The sequence below is a fragment of the Miniopterus schreibersii genome (genome assembly GCF_964146895.1).
Source record: "Miniopterus schreibersii genome assembly, chromosome: 4".
In the NCBI taxonomy this organism is placed as follows: Eukaryota; Metazoa; Chordata; class Mammalia; order Chiroptera; family Miniopteridae; genus Miniopterus; species Miniopterus schreibersii.
This window is the reverse complement of record NC_138105.1, coordinates 41,506,046-41,520,690: the sequence shown is the minus strand read 5'-3', so window position 1 is coordinate 41,520,690 and position 14,645 is coordinate 41,506,046. Positions and strand designations below refer to the sequence as shown.

At 41.9% G+C, this 14,645-nt stretch overlaps 1 pseudogene across 1 annotated transcript; it reads left to right on the top strand.

Annotated features, from left to right (window-relative positions):
- Positions 1-9,786: 9,786 nt before the first annotated feature.
- On the top strand, positions 9,787-11,774 carry LOC308556407 (polyadenylate-binding protein 1 pseudogene; annotated as a pseudogene). Its single transcript has one exon. The product of its transcript is annotated as a polyadenylate-binding protein 1 pseudogene (transcript).
- Positions 11,775-14,645: the final 2,871 nt, after the last annotated feature.

Sequence of the window (14,645 nt, the reverse complement as noted above, 5' to 3'; positions counted from 1 at the left end):
GTATCCAATCAGAAAGTCCTTTTCTGGCTCAGGGTATTATTCCACATACAGCCAAATGTGACCCTTCAGAAAAGGATTTTCTAACATGCTAGTATGGTATCAAAGATCCTATATATCTAATCAACCAGTTGTTAAATAGAGCTATGTGGATGGCCCTGGCCAGTCCTGCTGGGCCCAGACCCTCCTAATTGAACCAACTGCATATGCCACAGGCTTGCTTTAAGAACATAACTCCAATACATCTATGCATGTGATATTTAGTAATTATTGGGTAACCTATGGTCAATGAAGCAAAATGGTAATGTGGCATACCAAGAATTGTACTTGGAATCAGTTTTATCCAGGTGATAAAGCTTGCTAAAGGCTTTGTCTCTTCTTCCAACTTTATAAAAAAGTTTTAGAGATGCATGATTGATGAAAAGTTTTGTGAGCCTCTAGCTAGGGCTTTCCTTGATATAAGAGAACTAACCATGGTCATGCAAAACGCCATTGCCACTAACCCAGGCCTATCTCCTGTGAAGAGCTGGGTAGAATCAAGAAACCACATTCAAAAATATCCCCCACATTGATATTTCCTGATGCTTTGCTGCAAGTGATTTGAACATATCACAATAGCATACAACTTTTATAAGATTTGTGTGTCAATACACAAAGCCTCTGATTTAGTCTTATGAAGAACTACTTCAGGGCCATAGAAATCAAGAAATACTGGGAAATGCAGACTGCAGTGAAGTCTTTACCAATACCTAGCCCAGAGAAAGCTGGGTAACTTCTAGACAATCAGCCCAAGGCCCTAGTTGTTACAAAGGACTGAGCAACTTCATTGTCTACATCTTATACCTTAACTACAAGTATATGCTTCAAAAGAAATATGAGTTATTAACAAGTAACCCAGATGTCAGATGAGTCCCTTTGCCTTTCAAGATGGTTCAAGCTCCCTTTCCATACTTCTCCAGTAAGTGTCCAGTGTTCATCCCCCCATTTCTGGGAATTCCCAGAGGACTCTCGTTCTCATTGGTATTTCTGGCTCTGAAGGCTGCTTCCGTTGATTAGTTTAATTGACAGATTATCTTGCCATGTGGCACACACTGTCCCTATTCCGCACCACACTCACCCAAACATGGAACTCAGCCCCTTGATTCCCACAGGACATATGCTCACACATGCTCTGTATTCATGCAAGACATTTACGTATATTGTAAAATTTACTAAAGGTTTGGGACAGTAAAAGTGGGGTTTACATCACAGAGACAAGAAGTTCGCAATACTGAACACTGCATATTCAACATCTTCAAAGATTTTAAGATATATCACTGTATTGCTCCACTAGTTGCTCTCAGTACATTCCCAGCCTGCTCAGTTTTCCCTACCTCCAGGCATTTACTGTAGACCAATTTAGCTATGCCTGTTCTTTCTTTGTCTCCAGCTACCCATGCCCTCAGGATACACCTTCCAGCCAAGTAGTCCATGGTGTATTTCCATAAAACACTGTGGTTCCAGCAGTCCAGATCTCTCCCTCCTTCCCCAGCATACACAGAATAAATTAAACCCTGAAACTGGGAGAGATTCTAAAGCATTCTAGCTTTCTCTTCCACTAAATTTTGTAGGCTCTTAAGCGGAACAATAAAAATCTCTCAACTTGCTTCACATCTCTGAAGTCTGAAGAACACTGTTCATGAACCCAGTTCATTTGCTGCAGGTAAGCCCCCCCAGGCAATGATATTGTTACTAGACCCTTGGAAACTCGTCTGTTAGGACATCTAGGTTTTAAATAATGTATAATTAATTTAACCCCAAATTAAATTTTAAAAGATACATTCACCAGAATTGGAAAGGAAGTTAGATTCCTTCCGTAGCAGAAACATGCGGGGATGAAGAATTTAAATGACAGCAGGAAACAGCTGGTCTCCGGATAGACGTGTTTGTCCTCTAACGTGATTAATAACCACGTCGTTTTGAACTTTAAAACGGCCGTTTTCCCAGTTCCACAAGGTCCGGCCAAGCCAAAGCCACGGTTTTGTCTTCTATTTCGATTCGAGCCGTGGACAGGGCGCGGGCCTAGCGCCGCCTCTGGAGAGGCCGGGTAATGACACGCACGGCGGAGGGCGCGCGGCTCTCAGGCTTCCCGCGGCCTCCAGGGACGGCGGGCGCGGGCTCTTCCTCCGCACCCCAGGGCGGGGTTTGAAGGCTGCGGCCTAGGCGCCCAGCTCCCTAAAGCCAACTGGAGAACAGGAGAAGCAGGTCTGTCTTTAGCCCTCTTTCCGGCCCAGAACTGCGGCAGCCGTGTCCATTCCGGCAGCCCTGCGCCTATTGCGGCCTCGCCTCCTCCCACCCCCAGACCGGGCTCGGGCGTCTCCTGGATTCAGGATGACCCGTCTCTCCCACATCTCACCGAGCTCGAACCCCAGCCACCTCCGCGGAGCTTTGCAAACACAGGAGCCGCGTGCTGGCCCTAGAGCCCCGACGGCGCTGCGGCTGTAACTGGGGGTGGCCCCCGGCCATGCCCGGCGCTTCCCTCGCGTGCCCCGCTCAGACGGGCCTCCTCCCGCCGCCTCACCCCGCAGGGCCAGGGCCTCCTGACCCCTCTTCCCGGCGTCAGCCTGCCGCACGGACCTTGCTGCGGGACGTGACAGTCATGCGCTGTGCGAGGACATCTCCGTCAAGGGCAGACGTCATACACGTACAACCACGGTTCCTGCCGCCTAGTGACGTTGGAGCGTGGCCGAGTCATGACGTCATGGCGCAGCGAGGTACGCATTTGTGGTGTAAACAAACCTACTGCTAGGCCGATCTGTGTAAGTGCAGAACGTATAATCATATAAAATCGTAGATAGTCCTGATACTTGATGATAATAGTAAACGACTATGTTACTGGTTAATGCGTTTACGCTACTACACTTTTTATTATTATTCTAGAGCGTGCTCTTTCTCCTTCCAAAAAGAGGTTGCTGTAAAACGGTGTGCTGCCTTATGCGGCAGCAGCTCGTGTTTCTTGTGTCTTGATGGCATAATTTTCTTGTTCTTGGTTTTATCTTGTGTTGTTTTGTACAGTTACAGGCGGTGCATGGAGGCTTTCAACTGGTGTGCCACGAGAATTTTTTAAATATGCAATACCTGACTATTTAGTCAAGGGCACTTACCTCTTTTCCCTTAGATGGTCAAATTTAAAAACTGACAACAGCCAACATACAACAATAGCTCTCTGGTGTGAATGAATCAAAATTATACCTATTTTTCTGTCAGCCCTCTGGTGTGAATGAATCAAAATTATACCTTTTTTTTTTTTGTCAGATTGGCAAAAAAACATATTTTTTTGTTGTGCTGAAGACTTTTTAGTAATTAGTTTATGTGTGCCATGTGATGAAAAGGTAGAAAATCGCTGGACTAGACCATATAGCCTAACAACGCATTTCTCAGAATGTATCCCTGTCCTTAAGTAGCACAAGACTGTAATTGTAACTGTCTGTCACCCCACTAGAAAGTCCCTGAGGTCAAGGAGTTTATTCAGTTCACCACCGTATCTTCTGTGCATAGTGACCCTCACACAATATATCGAATTAATAAATGAATGAATGAGTGATAACCCAAGAAGAAACTGGGTAGCTTAGTGGTTTAGGGCATGGACTTTTGAGATAGCAAATCTGATTCGAGTTCTGGCACCTCTATTTATAAGCTGTCCAAACCTCACCAAGTCTCTTATCCTATTTCACAGGATTATTGTACAGACTAAAGGAGGTAACATATGAAAGTCATTTAGCAGAATAAGCATCATTGTTATCCCAATGTTCCAGCCCTCTTATTTTAAACATGAGGAACCAGAAGTAGATTGAAGCAGAGGGACTGGGGCAGCATCTCTAATCTCAGGGATATCTTATGCAGAGAAGGAAACAAATCTCCCATTCCCTCATAAAGGCATCTTCAACCAATGTCAAGACCCTTAAAAACATACTCATTTTGACTGAATTTTATTTCTACAAATATATTCCAGGGAAAGAATCACCTGTGTGGGCAGAAGTGTAGTTATACAGATCTTTACCATACTTTTGTTTATAATAGCAAGAAATTAGTAGTACACTAAGTGTCCAATAGGAAACTGATCTGATAAATTACAATATAGCTATATGATGCAATATGACATGGCCATTTAGAATGAAATTGTATTAGAATAGTTAATAAGATGAGAAAATGCTTACATGCACTTAAATTGTAAAAGACTAACATACACAAAAAGGCCTCAGTGGTTGGAATCAGAATGAATTATGTTTTCTTTGTGCTTCTCTGAATTTCCCATATTTTCTTCAGAAAATAGGCATTATTTCCATAGTAGTCTTTTAAATAAAAAAAATAATAGCTGGTTAGTCTCTTCACAATAAAGTGTTACTAAATTTTACCAGAAGAACAATGAAAGCCGCCTAAATTTGGGGAAATTTCCTGAATCGTGATGGACGAAATTCTTTTCCAAATGTCATAACTGCCCGGCCAGGCGTGGCTCAGCGATTGAGCGTTGACCTAGGATCCAGGCTATCGGGGTTCAATTCCCAGTCAGGGCACATGCCCGGGTTGCGGGCTCGATCAATGACTCTCTCATCATTGATGTTTCTATCTCTCTCTCTCCCTCTCCTGTCCTCTCTCTGAAATCAATAAAGATATATTCAAATGTCATAATTGTAAGTGAGCAATCCCCCTAAAGGCTTTGGCACAGGGCAGATTCCAGAGTATTCCAGCTTTGTGACTGTTAGGACTGACTGCCGTGTGTTCTGAACACTGACATCTCTCTGTATTAGCACATTTAACTGATGACCTTAGCTATGCTGCATTTTTAAAAACAAAATTGACTTACAGCATTACTCATTAGATTGAAATACTAGGGTGATTCATCATTTACAGTAAATCTATTAGATAGATTACACTGCAAAATTCACCATTGTCGGTGTGGCAGGCCTGCCTGGAAATTAAGAATGGGAAAGGAAATTGAAGGAGAGAGATTCCTGTCCGTGATTTGAAACTTAAACTTAGACAGCTATGGCAAGTATCCGAGCCTCAGCCAAAGAGGACAAGGCATCTGTCACATGTGTAAGATATTCCACTCTAATAATAGCCTAGGATCTTTTTTGGAACAGGTTAATGCCTTGCTTCATAAGGAAAAACCTTGTATGTTAAAATACTTTCAGGAGTATTTCCTTACCCCTTAAATTTTTTTTCACAATGTAACTGGACTGCATATGTGATACATGCAACAATGATTGGGTTTCTGCTGGTTAAATATAGTCCCAAACCAACAGCATGTTCAGCTGGGGGCCCTCACTCACCAGATGTTCTTCCATTAATAGTGAGTGAGCTCATCCTTGGTGTGGAAGGTTATTCATTTGGGAGAGAATAATGAAAGTGAGACAATCATTACGTCACCTCTTCCTGTACATTATTCTAACCCCGCAGCTAAGCAGGCAGACAAGCCGCCCTGTTAGCTGTAAGCTAACTCATGTTCCTGCTTTCTTAGATCGGCACCAAGTGAATCATGGGGCTAATTCTATTCCAAATTAATTTTTACTTTATTATCTGATCATTTCTATTTGGAGAGTTAGACTTTGGGATGTTCTTTGTTATAGACTCAAGCATCCTGACTTTCGGAGGTGTGATTATCAGCACTTGGCTCCCGGAGGCACTCTCTCTTTGCGCCTTGGCCGGGTTGTCTCGTTTTCCTCAGCTGGCCATGTGGGAGGCAGAGGCTGCTGTTTCTGGAAACAAAGACTTCTGAATAATGGAGTAAACTTTTGAAATAATGCTCATGAGATCATGTCTTTTTTTTTTTGTTTGAAGGACTCATTTGGTGCTATCATCAAACCACAAGTTCAAGTTCAGAGTAAAATCTTTTAGATAATATAGCAAAAAGAGGCAATATGAGTATATACACACATATACATATTAACACAGGTGTATATATATTTTATTTTAAAAATACAATCTTTATGTGAGATATTCTTTTTTTTTTTAAGAAATTATACATTTATACTCATTACTGAATTTTATTGCAGCCTTACTTTACATACAGTAACAACTCAGCAGCAAGCAATTTTACTAAATTTCTTTAAAAGGCTTTAACTTTCTGCCAACGGCCTAAACTGACCTTGTTTTTTCTAGTGTTTTATTTGTCATTGTAGAACATGATTATAAGGAAAAGTCACACATCTAATAATAACCCACTTGATGAAGCTGTCTTTTTTGTTGTTGTTTTCCTAAAGTTTCTTATTTATTCATTTATTTTACTGATGTATAACTGACCTACAACATTATATTAGTTTCAGGGGTACAATATAATGACTCAATATTTATATATATGGCAAACTGATCACCACAATAAGTCTAGTTAACACCTGTCACCACACGTAGTTACAGAATTTTTTTTCTTGTGATGAGAACTTTTAAGATCTTGAAACCACGTTTTGGGTTCAAGGCACATCTTCCAGAAGAATTTCATGTTTCTCTTACTCAACAGATCACCAAAAGAGAGCGAGAAGTTGCTTGCATTTTTCTTTAACACATTTTTTATTTGTTATCACCTGAAAGTGAAAACAGAACTTCTTCAAGTGCCTCAGTAATTAAAAGGGAGTTGTTAATATGCTGAGACACAATAAGTTGAATTTTTTTCTCAGTGGGTGGCCTTGCAAGCACACACACACACACACACAGAGTGGCTCTGATGTAGCCAACCATATGGTCCTCATTTTCTGTATCTATTTCTATCTGTTAACTCAAGAATTCTGCCACTGTAAGACGGCTGACTAACCTTTTGCCCCTTGTTTCCCTCTGGTATTAAACAGATGGCTTAGCTTGAAACATTTCTTGGGTGCTGTTTTCTTCAGTTTTCCTCACATGGGAAAAAGAGTTCAAGGCTAAATTGCTTAGTAAAAAATTACATTTGCATTATTATTTTCTTTTAAGGTGCTCCCCATCTCTGTGTCATCCAGATCCTTTTATTTTTTTATTTCATCTATTTAAGGCCATAGTCTTACTGTCTCCTCTCCACCAAGAAAGAAAGAAAGGATCCTGAATGATTTTAGGACATGAAAAATCAGAATCAATAAACGATCAAGCAATCACTGAGAGCCCACCATGGGCCTTACATCCCACTTAGACATTACAGGAAGTTGTAAGTGGTTCCTGGCAAAACTGAGAAGTCTGCTGCCTGGGTGTCCATGAGCTCTCCAGTCTCCGGGTGGGTGGGACCGTGGAGAGCTGGAGAACACAAGCTCAGGCTGAAAGGGCAGCTGCTCCTCAGCTCCGGCCAACTGTTGCCATGTGGGAATGTAGGCCCAGTCTTGCCAGGTCAGCTAGTTTTCCCCCAAAATTTAGAAATCAAGGTTTTTGCATGAAATTTCTCCATTTAAAAAGTTGTCAACTAATTCAAATTTTTAAAACACACGACATGGGCCAACAAATGTGCAGGCCAAATCAAATAAGTCTGCAGGCCTGGGGCCTGCTAGTTTGTACCTTCTGCTTTACAGTTTAAACTCCCTCAGAGTTTTAAAATGCTTACCTATCAAAATGACTTGGTCACAATTATAATGATCTATGTACATTTTATGGGGAAAAAACCTTAAATAAGGTCGCTTGTCTACAAATTCTAAACAATAAAACCTGCCACTCCAGTCACTTAGCACTACAAGGCAAAGAAATTCTTGACAGAATATTTTCCTTCTAAATAATTGTTTTGATACCATGTAGATTCATTCTAGATTATGGATGTATCAAGTCTTAACATATTTTCTAGGATCAAGTCTATATCAGCATTCCCTTCACACATACCTGTATAAAATACTATCTCATAACAAAAGTGACTGTTACAGAAGGTGATTTTGGGTTCCTACAAGATTATTATTGCTAGAAATAACAAGCAATTGGCAAGAATGTGGAGAAATTAGAACCCTGTACACTGATGGTGGAAATGTAAAATGGTGCAGGCACTATGGAAAACAGTATGATGGCTCCTCAAAAATTAAAAATAGAATTATCATATGATCCAGCAATTCTACTTCTGAATAATATATAGGGTGTCCCCCCAAAATAAATACACACTAACAAAATTTTTCATTTCTGTAGATTCTTCTAAAATGAACTGTATGTTAATAAACATTGACTTTATAATCATTCAAAATGTGCCTACATTTTGTGGGCACACCCTGTATATATATAAAAGAATTGAAAGCAGAGCCTTGCAGACATATTAGTACACCCATGTTCATGCAGCATTTTTCATAATAGCCAAAAGGTGGAAGCAAACAAAGCGTCCACTGACAGATGAATGGATATGCACACAATGAAATATTACTCAGCCTTACAAAGGAAGAAAATTCTCACACATGCTATATCACTGAATCTTGAGCACATTATGCTAAATGAAGTAAGCCAATCACAAACAAATACTGCCCAGCCCGGTGTGGCTCAGTGGTTGAGCCTCAACTTAGGACCCAGGAGATCGGGGTTCGATTCTCGGTCAGGGCACATGCCTGAATTTCGCAGGCTAGACCGCCGATCAATGACTCTCTCATCATTGATGTTTCTCTCTCTCTCTCTCCCTCTCCTTTCCTCTCTCTGAAATCAATAAAGATATATTTAAAAAAACAAAAACAAATACTGTATGACTGACTTATGTAAGGCACCTAGAGTGGAAACAAAAAGTAGAATGCTGGTTGCCAGGGGCTGGGGGAGGGGAAAAGGGAGAGTTGTTTAATGGGTGCATTAATCAGGGTTCTCCAGAGAAATAGAACCAATAGGTATGCAGGTACCTAAAGAGAAAGTTATTTGAAGGAATTGGCTCATGCAGGTACAGAGGCTGGCAAGTCCAAACTCGGCAAGGGTGGGCCATCTACTGGAGCCCCCGTAAGAGCCGATGCTACCACTTAAGTCTGAAGGGTGTCTGCTGACATCAGTCCCTCTTACTTGGGACAGATCAACCTTTTATTCTATTCAGGCCGTCAACTGATTGGGTGAGGCCCAGCCACACGGTGGAGGCCAATCCGCTTTACTCAAAATCTACCAATTTACAATGTAAATCTCATCCAAAAACCACCCTCCCAGAAACATCCAGAATAATGTTTGACCAAATATCTTGGCACTGTGGCCTGGCCAACTGGACGTATAAAATTAACCATCCCAATGGGTACAGGGTTCGTTTTAGAAGATGAAAGATTCTGAAGACTGGTTGTGAATCGATGCAAATCTACTCAGCACGACTGAACTTGACGCTGAAAAATGGGCAAGGCGGTGATATGTGTCTTTTACCACAATTTTTAAAGAGAGTACATCAGCCCCTTCTCCCTGGAGGTTAGCGCTGAGAGTGCGGAGAGTGTGCTTGAAGCTCACAACACAAATGTATTATTTAAAAAAAAAAAAAAATTGTTTAAACCCGGTCCCACCCCACCCCAAATAAAAAAAAAAAATTACAGAAAAATCCTCCTCTTCCCAGCCGGGGACTTTTTTCCTTTCTTTTTAATAAAATAGCCCGGTGAAGTGACCTCCCACAACCCGGCAGCAGCTCCAAGGAGGAGCCGAGAGACTGAGGCCTCCCGGCCGCGGGACCGACACCCAGACCGACAGCCTCGCTCCGCCGCCGGCCGACTGCGCCCCGCGCTCGGCGACTGTTGAGGCGGTTTCGATTCCAGCCGATTTTGTCCCTCGGCGCTGGCCGTCGCCCCCCCCCCAGCTCCGCCCACCGGCCCCAGCGCTCGCCCTTCTCCCCTGAAAGGTCAGGACGTCGCGGCCTGTGGCCGGGCGGGCGGCCCTGCGGCGATGACCCCCAGCGCCCCCAGCAACCCTATGGCCTCGCTCTACGTGGGGGACCTGCACCCCGACGTGACGGAGGCGATGCTCTACGAGAAGTTCAGCCCGGCCGGGCCCATCCTCTCCATCCGGGTCTGCAGGGACGTGGTCACCCGCCGCTCCCTGGGCTACGCGTACGTGAACTTCCAGCAGCCGGCGGACGCCGAGCGGGCCTTGGACGCCATGAACTTCGACGTTATAAAGGGCAAGCCGATGCGCCTCGTGTGGTCCCAGCGCGACCCCTCGCTGCGCAGAAGTGGCGTGGGCAACATATTCATTAAAAATCTGGACAGATCCATCGACCATAAGGCGCTGTTTGATACATTTTCCACTTTGGGGAACGTCCTCTCGTGTAAGGTGGCGTGCGATGAAAATGGCTCCAAGGGCTATGGCTACGTACATTTTGAGACCCAGGAAGCTGCGGAAGGAGCCATTGAAAAAATGAACGGGATGCTGCTCCACGACCGCAAAGTCTTCGTTGGGCGATTTAAGTCTCGAAAAGAACGAGCAGCAGAACTGGGAGCTCGGGCCAAAGAGTTCAACGTTTACATCAAGAATTTTGGCGAAGACATGGATGACGAGCGCCTGAAGGATCTCTTTGGCAAGTTTGGACCCGCCTTAAGTGTGAAAGTAATGACCGATGAAAGTGGAAAATCCAAAGGTTTTGGATTTGTAAGCTTCGAAAAGCATGAGGATGCACAGAAAGCGGTGGATGAGCTGAACGGAAAGGAGCTCGGCGGAAAACGAATTTACGTGGGCCGGGCTCAGAAGAAAGTGGAACGGCAGACAGAACTTAAGCGCAAATTTGAACAGATGAAGCGAGATAGGATCACCAGATACCAGGATGTTAACCTCTATGTGAAAAATCTTGACGATGTCATTGATGATGAGCGTCTCCGGAAGGAGTTTTCTCCGGTTGGTACAATCACAAGTGCAAAGGTTATGATGGAAGGTGGTCGGAGCAAAGGGTTTGGTTTTGTGTGTTTCTCCTCCCCAGAAGAAGCCACGAAAGCAGTTACAGAAATGAATGGTAGAATTGTGGCTACCAAGCCATTGTATGTAGCTTTAGCTCAGCGCAAAGAAGATCGCCAGGCTTTCCTCACTAACCAGTATATGCAGAGAATGGCAAGGGCAAGAGCTGTGCCCAACCCCATAACCAGCCCCTACAAGCGAGCACCTCCTTCAGGTTACTTCGTGGCAGCTATCTCACAGACTCAGAACCGTGCTGCATACTGTCCTCCTAGCCAAATTGCTCAACTAAGACCAAGACCTCGCTGCACTGCTCAGGGTGCCACACCTCATCCATACCAAAATATGCCTGGTGCTATCTGCCCAGCCGCTCCTATACCACCATTGAGTGCTATGAGGCCAGCTTCTTCACAGGTTCCGCGAGTCACGTCCACACAGTGTGTTGCTAACACATCAACACAGGCAGTGGGTCCACGCCCTGCAGTGACTGCTGCTGCAGCTACTGTTGCTGCCCTCACTGTTCCACAGTATAAGTATGCTGCGGGGGTTTGCAATCCTCAACAACATCTTAATGCACAGCTACAAGTTACCATGCCGCAGCCTGCTGTTCATGTACAAGGCCAGGAGCCTTTGACTGTTCCCATGTTGGCATCTGCCCCTCCTCAAGAGCAAAAGCAAATGTTGGGCGAACGGCTGTTTCCTCTAATTCAAGCCATGCACCCTACTGTTGCTGGTAAGATTACTGGCATGTTGTTGGAGATGGATAATTCAGAACTTCTTCATATGCTGGAGTCTCCAGAGTCTCTCTGTTCTAAAGTTGATGAAGCTATAGCTGTAATACAAGCCCACCAAGCTAAAGAGGCTTTCCAGAAAGCAGTTAACAGTGCCACTGGTGTTCCAACTATTTAAAATTGATCAGGGACCACGGAAAGAAACTCATGCTTCACTGAAGAAAAGTATCTATACATTGAAAAACTTAAATATTAAGGGGAAAAGCCATTGGAAAATATAAAATAAATTCAAAAAGGAGGAAACTTTGGACCTTACGTACTGAGCAAATGCCAGGTCTAGCAAACATAATGCTAGTCCTAGATTACTTATTGATTTAAAAACAAAAACAAACAAAACACACACACAAAATAGTAAAATATAAAAACAAATTAATGTTTTATAGGCCCTGGGAAAAAGAATTTTCAGCAAAGTACAAAATTTTAAAGCATTCCTTTGTTTAATGTTGTAATCTTTACTGTGGAATAGATCAGAATGTCACTTCTGTTTTAAATAACAGAATTGATAACTGAGCAAGGAAACATAATCTGGATTATAAAATCCTTGCTCTAATAAAAATTTCTTAAACAGTGCAAAAAAAAAAAAGGTACATTATCTCTTTCTCTTGGGCCTACAGCACCAGCAGGATGGGCAAGTGTCAAGGTCTTTGTACTGTCAGGAAGTTCTGCAGCCACCAAGACAAAACATGGCATGATAACTATACAAAAAAGTCCATTTGGGCATAGCCCTGAAGGCTAACCCCTTTGAAAGTACATCACATGGAAATGAAATTTTGCTAGAAAAAGCTAGGGTGGAAGCCAAATTCTGCCACCAGGAAGTGTGTCAGGGTCCAGCTGATCAAAATCACCAAGAAACACAGCTTTCTTACCCAATAAAGGTTGCTTGAACTCTAATGTAAACATTGAAGTTCTGGTGGCTAGATTTAGTTGCAAAGGTCATCCGATCGGTACATTCCTGGAGTCCAGTTTAAGATTGTCAGAGTAACCAATGTCTCTCTCTTGGCCTTATGTAATAGCAAGAAGAAAAGACCAAGATCATAAGTTTTAATGATGCAAACATGGTAATAATAATCTTTCATGTGCTCCCTCCCCCTCCAAAGTATCTTAGAGAAATTTCCTTTCACTAAATACAAAAAGAAATCTCTCCTAAGGGACATTAGGATATAAACTGGATTAGATCTTAATTTTAAAGTTTTGTAAATGGCCTAAAAAATGTTCTTCATATAGCAAGCTTCTATAAAAGTTGAGAGAGTAATTATTATATCTCTAAAAGCTATTTCCTTATTTAATTTTATTTTTCAATTACAGTTTACATTCAATATTATTTTGTATTAGTTTCAAGTGTATAACATAGTGGTTAGACTCAAAAAAGTTATTTCTCTAGGGAGTTAAGATGACATAATCTAGGCATATTGTTTCCTGGAAATATAATTTTCCTCAGAGATAGAGCATAGAGAGTTAGAAAAATAGGAGCTAATATGTTCCTTTGATTGTTTCTCTCAAATAACAAACTTTTCCACTAAAGTGTTGGTAATAGCTAAATAGCAGTTAATTCACAATCATAACCAATGACTATAATTTTAGTATTTTGGTGAACATTGCTATGTACACAGGAGGTAGAATTTGATCCATAACCAAATCCGTGCTTCCAATGCATTTCAAATAGATTTTCTGAAATTTTACATTCCCACTTGAGGACTCTTCACAAAGTAAGTGAGGTATTAAATGACTATTGTGTTGATCTTAACTTGAGACTCAGACCATTCATTCAAGTTTCTGTATGCTAGAGAATGTCTTCTAAGTACAAGTCCTAAAGCTCAGATTTAACAGATGCAATAAGAGGCATCCCTTCTTTGGCCCCACTATAATTCATCCCTTAGTTTATCCTACTAACAAGATTATCTGAGTAATAACAGTTCTCATCCTAATGTTAAGGATCAAGGTATGATCGTGGTAGTAAAATAATTACCAATTATAATTTAAAAGCAACATAAATTCATGTTGCTCTAAATTCCATAGGAAAGATCACTTTAGTGTTTTGTATTTTATTAACAGTTTCTGTAATGACTTTTTTCCCTATGAAATTAGTTAAATAAAGATTAATTATTGCTGAGGCAAGGAGTGAGCATTCCTACTGGTATGGTCACTATGAAAAACAATATGGAGGCTCCTCAAAAATTTAGAATTACCATATGCTCCAGCAACCCATCTTCTGGGTAGCTACCTGAAAAAAATTGAAAATATTTATTTGCAAAGATATATGCACTCCTGTATTCATTGCAGCATTATTCACAGTGGCCAAGACAAGGAAACAACTGACTGTCCTTCGATAGATGATTGGATAAAGATATGGTGCATATATACCAGCAATTTTCAACTTTTTTCATCTCATAGCACACATAAACTAATTAGTAAAATTCTGTGGTACACCAAAAAATATATTTTTTGCCAATCTGACCAAAAAAAGTATATAGTTTTATTTGACAATTTGAAAGAAAAGAGTTCAGTGCCCCTGACTAAATAGGTATTGCATGTGTTAGAAATTCTCGCAGCACACTGGTTGAAAATCGCTGATGTATACAGTGGTGCATGCCCTAGCTGGTTTGGCTCAGTGGTTAGAGCGTCAGCCCATAGACTGAAGGGTCCTGGGTTTGATTCTGGCCAAGGGCATGTACTTTGGTTGCAGGCTCGATCCCCAGCCCTGGTCAGGGCGCATGCAGGAGGCAACCAATTAATGTGTCTCTCTCACATCGATGTTTCTTTCTCTCTCTCCCACTCTCTCTAAAAAGTAATAGAAAAAAATATCCTCAGATGAGGATTAAAAAAAGAAAGAAAAGAAATATACAGTGGTACACTACTCAGCCTTGAGAAAAGATGAAATTCTACCACTGTGACATGGATGATCTTGAGCATATCATGCTAAGTGAAATAAGTCAGACAGAAAAAGTTAAGAACCGTATTACTTCACTCATTTGTGGGATATAAAACTGAAAGCAACAAATGAACAAAGAAAAACTCATAGACCAGAGGGAATGGGGGCTAAGGGGGTAGTAAAGGGTAAAGAGGGTCAAA